The following is a 12,572-nucleotide window of genomic DNA, read 5'->3' on the forward strand; positions in this document are numbered from 1 at the left end:
GAACTTTCTATTGTTATACCAACATACATATCATCATCGGCATCATTTAACACATGATCTTTTACAAATTCAAATAATAACTGAATATATTTTTCAGGATCATCTATTCCGCTAGTTTGCATACGTTCAATTGTAACTTCCTTTCCTGTAAGGCCAAAATAAGTATATTGTTTGGTTGTACTATTAACAATACGAAAATATTCATTTGTTTTACCACTCCCATACATGTTAGGTTGTGATACAGTATTAGTATTAGGACTTGGAAAGTTTATAAAATTTTGCATGAACACGCTAAAGTCATCTGTAGTTAAACTATTAGCTTTTCCTTCAGACACAAGTTCCATAAACTTCTCACGAGCTAAATTCTTTATATTATCTTGACGAAAGAAGCCTACATGATATAAATCAATAATATCTTTTGCAGACTTACATTTTTTCAAAACAACATGAGGATCACAACCAAAATGCATAAACAACGCCTGCAATAACTTGGAATAAGCTTCATTGCTTACCCTTGCACCCGTAGCATGACATTGTGTTATCACTTCCCATGTAAATAAAACTTCGTTTGGATTTTCATATCCACGTGCTTCTTGTGCTGATAACATGGTACAGATGACAGACTGTCCTTCCATTGTATTATTGACACACTAAATATGTAATTGCAATTTGAATTATTTTGTCTTATACAGTAAATATTTTACACAATGATGTACACAGAACTTTGATATTTGTTTTCGCAGTTTTTAAATGACAAGGTTTCGTAAGTAGACTTTTATGATATGATTCACAATGTGTTGACCAAAGATACACTTTTTAAGAATTTTTACACTTACCAGTAAATATAGCAATAAAACTTTCCCGAACTTGATTCAGTTCACAACAGATTTAGTTGTAAGTTTACCGACACTACACTTGAAAGCTTGTCGGGAATTGCACTAACAATTGCCGTTAACTACAATGATAAAACTTCCCGTAAAATTTAAAAGTATGAATCCAGCGCAGCAAGCCGCGCCGCGCACTATAGAATTACTACTGTTAAAGTAAAGCCAATCATTGGTATACTTTCTGTTGTTAAATCATTTATTTTAAAATACCAATTTTGTTACAAAGTTACATCTAATAATAAACTTTGAAATATATCTTTGGTGATCTTTAAAGTTACAAGACTTTTACAAGTTACATTTACTAAACGTGTACGGGAATTTTTGATACATTCTTATGTCCATCTTCTGTTAAGTTCGGCAATTTTCGGAACCATTCGTGTGGTACATTAACCAACATGTACAGGAATTGTGAATAAACTCTTATGTTCATCTTCGGCAATGTTCGGAAAACTTCGGGAAACTTCGGCAATCTTCGGAAATTTTCGTGTGCAGTTCTTGGAATTTCCATTTATTAGTGTTGATAATAAACAATCAATAAAAAAGTAAACACACTTCCTGTTTGTACTCTGCGTGCTGTAATTAGTCTAAAACAATTTCATTACGGCAATTTGTAAATTACAATTATCGGAAAGTGCTAAAGGATTAACCGATAAACTTAAAAGTATATCTTCGGTAAACTAAAATATAGTTAGTGAGTGGCAAGTGGTAGTGCATCGATACTAAACTGAAAAAAGTTACGGGAAGTTTTATCATTGTAGTTAACGGCAATTGTTAGTGCAATTCCCGACAAGCTTTCAAGTGTAGTGTCGGTAAACTTACAACTAAATCTGTTGTGAACTGAATCAAGTTCGGGAAAGTTTTATTGCTATATTTACTGGTAAGTGTAAAAATTCTTAAAAAGTGTATCTTTGGTCAACACATTGTGAATCATATCATAAAAGTCTACTTACGAAACCTTGTCATTTAAAAACTGCGAAAACAAATATCAAAGTTCTGTGTACATCATTGTGTAAAATATTTACTGTATAAGACAAAATAATTCAAATTGCAATTACATATTTAGTGTGTCAATAATACAATGGAAGGACAGTCTGTCATCTGTACCATGTTATCAGCACAAGAAGCACGTGGATATGAAAATCCAAACGAAGTTTTATTTACATGGGAAGTGATAACACAATGTCATGCTACGGGTGCAAGGGTAAGCAATGAAGCTTATTCCAAGTTATTGCAGGCGTTGTTTATGCATTTTGGTTGTGATCCTCATGTTGTTTTGAAAAAATGTAAGTCTGCAAAAGATATTATTGATTTATATCATGTAGGCTTCTTTCGTCAAGATAATATAAAGAATTTAGCTCGTGAGAAGTTTATGGAACTTGTGTCTGAAGGAAAAGCTAATAGTTTAACTACAGATGACTTTAGCGTGTTCATGCAAAATTTTATAAACTTTCCAAGTCCTAATACTAATACTGTATCACAACCTAACATGTATGGGAGTGGTAAAACAAATGAATATTTTCGTATTGTTAATAGTACAACCAAACAATATACTTATTTTGGCCTTACAGGAAAGGAAGTTACAATTGAACGTATGCAAACTAGCGGAATAGATGATCCTGAAAAATATATTCAGTTATTATTTGAATTTGTAAAAGATCATGTGTTAAATGATGCCGATGATGATATGTATGTTGGTATAACAATAGAAAGTTCTGCTTCTACGATTAATAAACCGATATACATTTCGTGGCGTCAAAAGTCGTATTTAAGCTCCGACATTTTATTTCGTAATATTGAAAATGTTTTAAATAGTAATGAAAATTATTTATTAGGTGATAAAGTAAATTTCAAAATTCATATTGTTGATTCACGTAAAGGTAGGGGACGAACTATGGGTTCAGCAAAATATGTTGATCTTGTAACACATATGCATCAATGTACTATTCCTGTACAAAAGGATGTGTATTGTCTTCCCAAGAGTATTATTCTTGGAATGGGTAGGGCTGATCATCGTTATAATTACGTATATGAATTGAAAAATCATTCTGAACGATTGATGAAACAAGCAAAGGATTTGTGTGTCAGTGCTAAAGTTGACATTGAAATCCATGATGGATGTACTATTGATGATGTAAAAAAGTTTCAAAATAAGCTAGCACCTCATTATCAAATTGTTGTTTACGAAAAAAATCGTTTAACTCGAAACTACAATGTAATTTATCCTGGAATATATGCATCAAAGAAAATTTTAATTTTGTATACTGAGGGACACTATGAATTAATTACTAGTATTACAACACTATTAAACAAGAAAAATTATTGTCAGTATTGTTTGGAAGCTTATCATCGTACAGAAAATCATAAGTGTAACTTCAAATGTCCAATGTGTGAAAAGTATCACAATGTTTGTAATAATGATAATAATATTAAACTCGAATGCATTGATTGTCATAGACTGTTTTCTTCAGAAGAATGTTTTGACAATCATAAAACAATAAATGTTTCCGGAAAAAGTTTATGCGAAACAAAGAAAATTTGTGTCCAATGTGGTGATATGATTGACATGCGTTCACGCAAGTCTCAACATGAATGTGGTGAATGTTATTGTAAAACATGTTATACATATGTAAGCGTTGACCATATTTGTTTTGTTCAAACGGCTATGATGCAGCATGTAGATACCTTTTTGTACATTATCTTTGATGTAGAAACAATGTTACTTCCTAAAAATGAACAAGGAGAACAAGAACATCACGTAAATTTTGTAAATTGTATTCATGCCTGTTACAAGTGTAAGGACATGAAACTTCATGATACATGCTTTGTATGCGGTGATAAAAATGGAATCCGTTCGTTTGATTTCAACAACATTGAAGAATTTGTTAATCATGTATTAATAACTCGACCAATGTTTAAAAAAATCATTGTGCTTTCCCATAATGGCAGTAATTATGATATGCAATTCTGTGCTAAAACTTTAATCATAAACCATCATTTTACACCTGAAGTAATAATGTCCGGGCAAAAAATTATTGAAATGCGTTTAGGACAAAAGATTTACTTTCGTGACACATATTTGTATATGGGAGTTAAATTATCTAAATTACCTAAGGCATTAGGTCTTTCTGCAAATTTACGAAAGGGAGATTTCCCGTACTTGTTTAATACATTAGAAAACCAAAATTACATAGGCAAAATTCCTGATCTAAAATATTTTGATCCTGATTCAAGGAGCACTGAAGATCGAGAGCAACTTATCATATGGCACAAAGAACGTGTTCAAAGTGGCGAGCAGTACGAGCTGCAAAAGGAAATGATTGAATATTGTCGGAATGATGTTAAAATTTTAGCAGAGGCTGTCATTAAATTTTCAAACTTAATTGAAGACAAAACAAATGGTATCCAATGTTTTATCGCTGCACCAACTATTGCTAGTTTGACAATACTAACATATCGTACCTTATATTTACCCAAAGAAATTATTCCAATTATTCCACCTTATGGGTTTGACCATCGTGATCGTCAAAATCTCAAGGCAATGTATTGGCTACGATACTTAGAACGTACTACTGGTAATAAAATTCTTCATTCTGGAAATGGCTTGGAAAAACGATTCGGGAGATATAAGGTTGATGGTTTTGAAAGTAAAACAAATACAGTTTACGAATTTCATGGATGTTACTATCACGGATGTTTAAACTGTTATCCTACACTACGACACGTGTCCCTAGATTCTACCTCTAAGCAAGGTACATCACTACAAGATCGGTATGAAAACACCACCACAAAAATAGCATTTCTTAAAAAATTAAATCTTAATGTCGTTGAAATGTGGGAATGTGAATGGGACCTCATGGTAAAAAATAATAAAAAATTACAACAGCTTATTCAAACACAGTGTCATGATCTTGTCGACCATCTGGTACCTAAAGATAGTTTTCATGGGGGACGTACAGAATGTTTTAATGCCTTGTACGAATGTACCAGCGAAGAGTTTGTGTCATATTATGATGTTACCAGTCTTTACCCGTGGGTAATGGCACGTAAGCCATTGCCTATAGGTAAACCTATAATATACAAGGGGCCTGACTTTCCACAAGTGCAAAGTATTCATGGATTAGTCAAATGTAGTATCTTACCTCCGAAAGACTTATATTTTCCAATTTTACCATATACATGTAATGAACGCCTTTTGTTTGGGTTATGTCGTACGTGTATGGAACAAAGTGGCAACAATTGCATCCATAATGATGCCGAGCGTGTCCTTACTGGTACATACTATACTCCTGAACTTCATGTAGCTTTAGATCTCGGATACAAAATTCTACAAATTATCGAAATTTGGGAATTCAAATTATCTGGATCAGAAGATAATCTGTTTAAAGATTATGTCAATTCCTTCTTAAAAATGAAACAGGAGTCTTCAGGATTTCCTAACTGGTGCAAAACTAAACAAGATCAAGAGAAATATATTGCAGACTATTATGAACATGAATGCATTCAGTTAACGGAAAATAACATTGAATCAAATCCTGGTCTAAGATATATTTCCAAAATATTTCTCAATTCGTTGTATGGGAAATGGGGACAGCGAACAGATTTATCTCAATCTGTAATTGTAGATACTCCAGAAAAAATTTTAAGTTATCTATGGGCACCACAATATGAGGTACAAACTGTATTGCCTATTGGAGAGCGACATCTCATTGTATCATATAAAAACATTGAAAACAAAAACAAGCCATGGAAATTTTCCAATGTTGTCCTTGCAGCCTTCATCACCTCGTGGGCGCGTCTAAAACTTTACGAATTAGTAACAGCTATAGATTCTGATCGTGTATTGTACTGCGACACTGATAGTATTATGTTTGTACAACCACGTAATGAAGAGCCTCCACTTTCTTTGGGTTTCTATTTGGGTCAGTTAACTAATGAAGTTCCTGATGGCTGGGAAATTGATGCATTTATAGGCTTAGGGCCAAAAAATTATGCCTATAGAATGAAAGAAGTTCAAACAGGGAAAGTAGATTATGTATTTAAAATTAGAGGAATAACTTTAAATCATCGTACACGACAAGAAATTAACTTTGATCATTTTTATCAACTAGTTCGGGATAAAGCTGACAAAAAACAGTTACACAATCCAGGAAGAATTGTTCGTAAGCCAGGGTTTGTCATCGTATCCAAGTCTGAAACTAAAACACATCAGAAAGTTCAAAATAAAAGACGACGATTAAATCATAACAGTATTACTGACTATAGAACATTGCCATATGGTTATCAAAGTATTAAGTGTGTTAAATGATTGGTATTCTGTATATATGTAAATAGTAGACTGTCTAAAGGTACCATGATGGAGTAACATGGTCATAATATCATCAAATATGTCCATAAGTTTTCACAAGACCTATCTGTTGGTACTTCTACGTACATATAATGTAAATATGTCAATAAGTTATGAAGAATATTCTAAGTATAGTAAATATCTTATCTATATATGTATATAAATATGCCAATATTGGAAATAGAATATTGTAGATTATATAAATATAATAAAACGTTACAATTTACAATAATATGTTTTATTCCTCCAAACAAATATTGATATAATACGAAGTATCTGTATTCTATATAAGATAAAGGAAAAATATGTATGCTTCATATAAGGTTATTTATACGTATTTATCATATTTTATGTTCCTACAATAAATGACCCTACGTTGGAAACCATAATGATGGCATAATGTCTTCTACAAGGTGAACAAGCATCTTAGAAGTAAATAAAGGTACCAATAAATGTCATTAGAATACTGTAGTGAAAAGATATCTATATGTAAATGGCTTATAACACAGTGAAATCCTATGTACTTAAAATACCACTAGAACATGTCTAACAAACATCTACGTACGTAAAAAATCACAATATATACATTCTAACATGGTATTCAAGGTAATCTATATACATAAGCAATCAGAATATAAGTCTACAATATAATCAGTTCATGTGATTGCCTTCACCTAGCATATCACCACAACAAGATATACAGCTCTACATTACGATAAAATAAGGCTACAATCCAATATTAATACAATACAACCAATATTAATACAATACAAACACTTCAGGTGTTTGCATCCCACCTAGTATAGCCCCTAAAGCTACGCAACCCAACAACACATGCTTAAAACACTTACATGCAAACGAAAGATAATATGTCTACAATATGATACATATATTCCTGTCCCAATATCAAAACCAAATATACATACATACATACATGTATCCACTTACAAACTATTCATATATACATGTAATTTCTTATTCGTCTAAGCTTCGTACACCATTAGACCCATACAGTATCCAAAAGATGATATTCTATGCTAAAATCCCCTATCAGCTACACATACATGTACCCACTTACAAACTAATCATATATACATGTAATTTCTTATTCGTCTAAGCTTCGTACACCATTAGACCCATACAGTATCCAAAAGATGATATTCTATGCTAAAATCCCATATCAGCTACTGAAAATACAATATCAATACATAAAATACGTTTCTTAGAGTTGCGCCCATTTCCTTCCACGTTATCTCATACATTTATGTACAATATGTAGTGCTCTATATTACATATATCCCAATATACCTCTAAATATACGAAAAACACAAAAAAAAACATTCTTTGTAACCCTTTCTTTAGCATCTCATTAATATTCATTATCATCTCATTAATATTCATAAATAATTAATTCAATAATCTGGTTTTTTAAAAGGATAAAATCATTTATGCGGAAATACCTTAAAAAAATCTTGTTTGAAGACTTCTTCCAAAAAGCACAAAAGGGAAAGTTGTCTTGCGTAAAAAATTTCATTCAGTCTTTTTCCTCTTTGAAACTCAGGTAGGAAGGGCCACTCTTTCTCTCCCTCTACGTATGTGGCAAGGTCTTAACAAAGTGCGTAACAAGTCGAACGCTAATTTAAACTGGTCCTTTGCTCAAAATAACAACACAGTTCCCTCATGCAATCCTATGTGCGGTCTCTCAGTATGGGGGGCAATACATTAACTTTTAAAAAGTAACGTGTGACATTTAACTATCTCATTCTTAAAATCTCTGTCCTTACAATAATGATTCCTATTTCTCCGTAGGGTGCAAGTCACAGTCCCAATTAAACAAGGTCTTTTACTCCATGGACAGCACACTTCGCCCCCTCCAACAAGCTGGACCACCCAAAATTACAACACACACATACAAGCAGCTGTCTCTCTCTCTCTCTCTCTTCCCTTTCTTTACTTCACCTCATCAAAGGGTTCTCTGTCTCCCCCCGCCATCCTTACCTAACATTCAATGTCTTTTAACATTTGTTCTTTATCCAGATTTTCCCATGTTTTCTAAATACATGAAACTAAATTATTTGACATGTCTGTCTCACTTCCTGCTGTTAAAGTATTATCCGACATCTATATGTCACGTTTAAGTGACACTTTCTTCTTTCTTTAAATGACAGAAGGTTCAAATTATGATAGTGTTACATAAAAGCTTCTCAATTACGAATACAAAACGTTCCTATTGATTTAACCAAGGTATCACGCTGTTAGGAATGTTTACATATTGGGATACAGCTACTTTTTTATCCTTTGTTTTCCGCCTTCCCTCTTTAGTTACCTCACCTTACGACATCCCATTCTTTCATTATACGTGTCTTCTTTCTTTAGAATTAGTTTCTTGAATACCAAGACCAACTGTGTTCAAGATTAACGAAAAAAACCTGTGTGGACATGTTCTGAAGTTTCTTCACTTATTTCTGAGCACTTGAGGGATGAATAAGGAAGGAAGAAACAAGTTTCTTAAAATCTTGGGGAAAAATGGTAAGTAATCAGCATAAATTGTATAAATCAACATAAAATTGTATTAAAATATATAATAAAATAGATCAGAGGAAATTTGCATCCATTTTCGTTAGAAATTCGTACTGTTGATCAATTTTTATGAGAATGAAGGAAATTTGTATTAGTTTTCGTGAGATTTTCGGTCTGTACACACATTTTAATACAAAATGGCTGATTTTAGGTCGATTTTCGTGAGATTTTGGGAACATGGGTAAATTTTGGTAAAAAATGGCGGATTTTAGCCCCATTTTCGTGAGATTTTGGGAACATGGGTAAATTTTGGTACAAAATGGCGGATTTTAGGCCCATTTTCGTGAGAAATTCGGAACAAGTTCGTGAGATCTGCACGCTATACTACTTGGCAGTTTCATTATATATTCAAAGCAAGTTAAAATTCCCCTCTAATTGGTTTGTATTTTACTTTCAAGTGCAAACAGTAAAAGCTAATTGGAACCATGGAAATTGAAGTACAGAGAAAAAAATTAGAAAATACTCTGGAAATAATAGATGTTAATGTACCAATTTATTTTGCAGAGGAGATTACACCGAGATTCTTTCCATCGAAACTTCCGGCTCCCCTCTCACACATATCCCAAAGCCTCATTAAAAGTTTAAGATTGAAATTGAAACAAATCCTTGAACGTGATTGGCTCTTCACACGGCGGTGCTGAAATCCGATTGGGCGGTCAACGGATGTTGTCGAAAAGTGAAAGTATAAATTCAGTATATGATTTTTACTTCATTATTTTCAGTAGTGTCATTAACTGAAAGCATGGAGGTGATACGTTCAACGCGAGGAGGCGAGAAATTGTGTTTAGAGGGTTATATGCATACAAAACATAAGATTTCGAAAGAAAGTATTCGGTAGAGATGTTATAAAAGAGTTAAGTCTTCAGTCGCCAGGAATTTTGAACAGTGACTTATGTGCAATACAGTTTTGATTCACGAACATAACCATATCGGTGACGAAGATGCAGTGAAGGTTGCTATTAGCCGAGAAGAAATGAAGAAGAGGTGCCTTCTGAATGATGGAAATCCATCACAGGTTTTCGCTGCGGTTGTGACACAGTTACCTGAAAATGCCCGTGCAATTTGCCAAATGCAGAAGCATGTAAAAGAACAATGATGAATCAGAGAAGAAAGAAATTTCCTTCGGAACCAACGGATCTTCAAAATTTGGTTATTGAAGGTACGTTTAGTAAAGTTTCTCTTTCTTTCACTGTAGTAACATTTGTTTCTGAATTTTTTCTTTAGGTAAAAGTATGATACATTCTGCAAATAGTGAGGTTCTCTTATTCAATGCAAGTATAGTTTTTGTTTTGTAGGCCTATGTTGCAAAAAAGCTAGTTGCCGGCTAATTCTATTTTAGGCGTGCTGTGTTTCGTACGTAACAGAGTCAAAGTAATTAACTGAAGGTTAAACATTTGAAAATTAGGGCCTAAACGTGGTCGTGTGGAGCCTATCAACGTTTTATGACCACATTTTTCTAGCTTAGTTTCATACATAACTATATTAGATCTCCTGGTGGTGTACCAACAATTCTAATTTCCTTTTGTTTGTTTTTTCAGGGGAATGGACACTCACTAAAGGATCGGAGCCAAAAACATTTTTATTTTATGACAATGGAGCGGAAGCTGAATTTAGACTTATCATTTTTGGGACAGAAAATTGTCTAAGAGAATTATCCAGCAGTGAAACATGGCTTACGGACGGTAACTTTTATATGGCTTCTAAGCACTTCACCCAAGTGTATGTAATCCGAGTGCCGACAGAACAAACGTCCATCACAACAGTGTATGCTCAGATGGAACGAAAGACTCAAGCTTCGTACGAGGAATTGTTTCGAGCCGTAATTCAACGATGCAACGAACTGTCTCTTTTCCCTGATCCTGAAAACGCAGCAATGAATGCAATCAAGACAACGTTCTGTGATTCCATTTGTGTACGAGGTTGTTTCTTCCACTTAGCTCAGTCTACGTGGAGGAAAATTTAAGAACTTGGGCTTACAAATCTCTGCAAACAGGATGAGGAATTTCGTATATTTTGGAAAATTTAACGGCCTTGCTTTTCTTCAATACAAGATGTACGTCAAGGGATGCAACTGCTTAGAGAAGAAGCAATAGGGCTTGTGGATTACTTCGACCAGACCTACGTTTCCGGTACATACCGGCGTGTTCGGGCCTTTGAAAGAAACGACGATAACATCCGTTTGAGAAATGTGCGCCCTATTTTCCCTCCAGAAGTATGGAATGTTCACAACCTCACACTAAATAACGAACCGAGAACAAACAACATGTGCGAGTCCTGGAGTAACAAGTTCAAACATCTGGTTGGAGTCTCTCATCCGTCAATCTGGAAATTTATCCAATGCATCCAGCAGGATGAAGCCATGATCTCGACACTGCTTTTGCAGATTGCTGTAGGGGATTGTCCAGCCAAGAAGACGAAGCGGATCTCTGAGCATTTGCAGAAAAGACTTCAAAATTTGTGCTTGGCCTACAATGCTGGAACAAAGAGCATGCAAGAATTTTTGCATGCTGTTTCATTTAATGTTGTGCACAGCAAAAGTTAAAGATGTAAAGAAAAGGTGCAATGTTTTACAATTGGGGTTATTGTGAACCATATATTATTATTGCAAATCGTGTGTTATTGAAATTAATTTATTGATTTGTTAATTTTTCTTGCGTAAGTGTGTATTTAAGTTTTCTTGAGTTCAATGATTTCCATTTTGACTTGCTTTGAATACCTAATGAAGCTACCAATATTACCTTTTACTGGTGTTTGTACATTCGTCTTTGGTTTCATTATACGTGCTGATACAGTTCTAGTCATTAACATGTGAACGTAAATATATATTATATCCAGAGTATTTTCTATTTATTTCTCTGTACTTCAATTTCCATGGTTCGAATCAGCTGTTACTGTTTGCACTTGAAAGTAAATTACAAACCCAGTGCAGTGAACATAGTGCAGTCTTCAGCAACTCAAAGAAGATACAGTTTTCCATAAATTACAGAAAACTCCTCAAATCAGTCCATCAGTTCCAAAGTTATAGGCAAATAAATTTTAGGCAGAAGAGAAAGAAATTTTGTCGCTGACTGTACATTCGTCACTGGTTTGATTCGTCGCGCTGGAACAGTCCTAGTTAATAACATGTGAATTTAAATATCTATTACATTCAGAGTATTTTCTCACATTTTCTGTACTTCAATTATAAATGGTGCCAAAATTTCCGTTTGCTTCGTTTCTTGGTGCCAAAATTACCGTGTCACAAAACTAATGGTGCCAAAATTACCGCGCCCCGCGACGCACTCACAAAATTATTTGTGTGGGTGCCGGAGCACTCTCGTAGTCGGCGCGCATGGCTGTAAGAACTTCTAAAACCAAAGGTAGTTTCTGGGAATAACAGGGTAAAATTTACTGTTATGTTTGGGTATAACAAACGGTTCTGCGAGCTCGAAATATTTTAACAATCGGTTCTAGCAAACCGGCTGAATAGCACCACTGATCCATGCTTGTCTCTTGAAGCCACCATCTATAATCAGTGTTCGTAGGTTTCCTTAAGAAAATTTCCCTCGACTGACAGAATTTTCCATTTTCTTATCAATTTTTCCCTAGTTTGTTGAAAAAATTAAATTAAATATTTCAGTTTAACGTCATACGCTTTTGCCGGTTAGGGTAAGAGAGATGATGATGAAGGCAAGTGAATGATGATGGACGAACTGGTGGTATGAAATGTGGGAAGAAACGAGAGTACCCCGAGAAAACACACGAAAGCGATGTCCACCACA

Source organism: Thermobia domestica, chromosome 12, assembly GCF_964235325.1.
Source record: "Thermobia domestica chromosome 12, izTheDome1.hap1.1, whole genome shotgun sequence".
In the NCBI taxonomy this organism is placed as follows: domain Eukaryota; kingdom Metazoa; phylum Arthropoda; class Insecta; order Zygentoma; family Lepismatidae; genus Thermobia; species Thermobia domestica.